The sequence below is a fragment of the Oratosquilla oratoria genome, chromosome 21 (assembly GCF_046742065.1).
Source record: "Oratosquilla oratoria isolate Oo_2021 chromosome 21, ASM4674206v1, whole genome shotgun sequence".
Taxonomy (NCBI): domain Eukaryota; kingdom Metazoa; phylum Arthropoda; class Malacostraca; order Stomatopoda; family Squillidae; genus Oratosquilla; species Oratosquilla oratoria.
The window spans coordinates 13,546,966-13,549,465 of NC_134797.1; the positions used below are offsets into that span (position 1 = coordinate 13,546,966).

Below are 2,500 nucleotides of genomic sequence, written 5' to 3' on the forward strand. Positions count from 1 at the left end.
GACGTCACAACCAAAAACCACAAATGACGTCATCATTATTTTAAAAAAATCAGAACCCCACATGTATCATCACTTCCAACCCCTCTACCCCACTCGTCCTCCAAATAACATCATCTGTCGAGGAGGACCTCGAGGGTTTCGAAGGGCGACCTCCGAGCGAGCGTCGACGGAGGTCCGAAAGACTTGAGGCGTGGTTGAAGTCTCGCGCCGGCCACGTTGCAGCCGAGCCGACCATCGCAGCGGCACCGCCGGCAGCTTCCCGGTTCCCGACACGTTCATCCGCCCGGCGGAGTGAGCCGGCAGGAGGATGATACAAAGGCGCCAGGGCCTCAGGGAAAGGATGTTTATAGCCCTCAGGTAACCAAGGACAAAGACAAAGGCTGAGGCCCCAATTCCTTTCGATTCATATCAAGTAATACAGATCAGGAACGGGTCAAAACTGTCGTATTCTTTTAGAAATTTCCATTCATCTTCGAGTCGAAAAATGTATATAGAGTATACCCTGCACTTGTGTCTCTATTGGCGTGGCAAGACGTTCAAGAACCCCCACCCCACCCTCCTCCTTGCAGACCCCTTCAGGAGCAACGAAGCGCCCAAGAACATTCAGCGGCCTTCGCCGTGTCCAGCGCTCTCTCACCGAGCACAAGCACTACAGCGTCCTTCGCCACGAGCACACGAGAACTGACAGTCGAAGGTGTGTCCAGGGCCGTCGAGCGACCAGCCAGCCACACGGCCGGGCACGCGCTCCAGGGGGCGGAGCTAAGCTCAGCCGAAGAATCATCAGCTTCGGAGACGACCCCTCCCCCTTTCGCCTCTCTTACTCTCACTCACACTCCTCCTCTTCCTCCTCCTCCTCCTCCTCCTTTTCCTCCTCCTCCTCCTCCTCCTCCTCCTCCTCTTTCTCTTACTCTCACTCCCTCTCCCCCTCCTCCTTCTGTTCCTCCTCCTCCTCCTCCTTCTATTCCTTTTCCTTCTCGTACTCCTTCTATTCCTCCTCCTCTTTCTATTTCTATTTCTACTTCTCTTGCTCCACTTCCCTCTCCTTCTATTTGTTATCCTTTTACCTCCTTTTCTCTATTCATCACCTTTTCCAAGGCATCCTCCTCCTCTTCCTCCTCCTCTTTCTTCTGCTCTTCCTTCTCATTCTCCTCCTCTTCCTCGTGTCTTTCTCTTTTTCCTCGTCCAACTCCTTCATTTGTTCTTGGTAATGCTCATACTAACCACTCCTTCTTCCCACCTCTCACTCCCACTCACTCCCACTCACTCCCACTCCCTCCCACTCCCTCTCACTCACTCCCACTCCCTCTCACTCCCACTCACTCCCACTCCCTCCCACTCCCTCTCACTCACTCCCACTCCCTCTCACTCCCACTCACTCCCACTCACTCCCACTCACTCCCACTCACTCCCACTCCCTTCCCTCCTCCCATTCCTTTGACTCCCTCTTTATTTTCGTCAAATCTCGCTCCGGTATACCTCCCTTTCTCTCACTCCTCTTTTTTCTCTTTTTCCTCTCTTTGCCACCCTCTCTTCCTCTTCTTTCTGCTGTTCCTCTTCCTTTTCCTCTATTCTTGCTCATATATTTTTTCTATGGTAAACCTACTTCTTATTCACATCCTACTCCTGCAATTCCTACTCCTCTCCTCCTCCTCCTCCTCCTCCTCCTCCTCCTCCTCCTCCTCCTCTTCCTTTCTCCTTCTCGTCCTCCTCTTCTTCCTCCGTCTCACTTTCCTCCTCCTCCTTCTCCTCCTCCATCTTACCTTCCTCCTCGTCCTCTTCCTCCTCCTCCACCTCCTTCTCCTCCTCCTCCTCCTCCTCTTTCTCCTCCTCCTCTACCTCCTCTTCCTTTTACTCTTACTCCACCCATCCCCCTCCTCTTCCTCATAAGCCTCCCCATTCTCTTCTTCCTCCTCGTTTTCCTCACCTCCTCTTCCTCCTCGGTTTCCTCACCTCCTCTTCCTCCTCTTCCTCCTCCTTCTCTTTCCCTTCCTCTCCCTCCTTTTCCTCTTCTTACTCCCTCCCCTCTACCTCCCTTTCTGACTCCACCAACATCCCCACTACCTCCCACGCCTCCTCCGTTTTTCTTCTTGAAGGACCTACACCTCCTCCCGCCCTTTTCCTACCTTCTTCACGTCCTCTCCTCCTCCTCCTCCTCCTCCTCCTCCTCCTTCTCTTCATCCTCCTCCATCACCTCCTCCACCCCTTAACCTCCTCTTCTTCCTTCTCCTCTTCCCACCATTCTTTCGTGTATTTTTCATATCATTTCACTCCCACTTCTACTCTACATCTATTATTTTTATTGTACTTCTAGTCGGACTCTTCTTTCCCCTACTGCTTTTCCCTACTCCCACTCCTACTCTTCTTCCTCCTCTTCCTCCTCCTCTTCCTCCTCCTTCCCCTCCTCTTCCACCACCTCCACTTCCTTCTCCTTCTCCTCCTCATCTTCCTCCTCCTTCCCCTCCATCTCCACCACCTCCACTCCCTTCTCCTTCTCCTCCTC

General features: G+C 53.0%; 1 long non-coding RNA gene across 1 annotated transcript in view; it reads right to left on the reverse strand.

Annotated features, from left to right (window-relative positions):
• The window catches only part of LOC143036705 (uncharacterized), a 227,348-nt gene extending 226,674 nt beyond the window's left edge, over positions 1-674 (reverse strand). Inside the window, exon 1 of the long non-coding RNA XR_012967394.1 lies at positions 638-674. This is a non-coding gene — a long non-coding RNA (uncharacterized LOC143036705). The remainder of the gene's footprint in view (positions 1-637) is intronic.
• Positions 675-2,500: the final 1,826 nt, after the last annotated feature.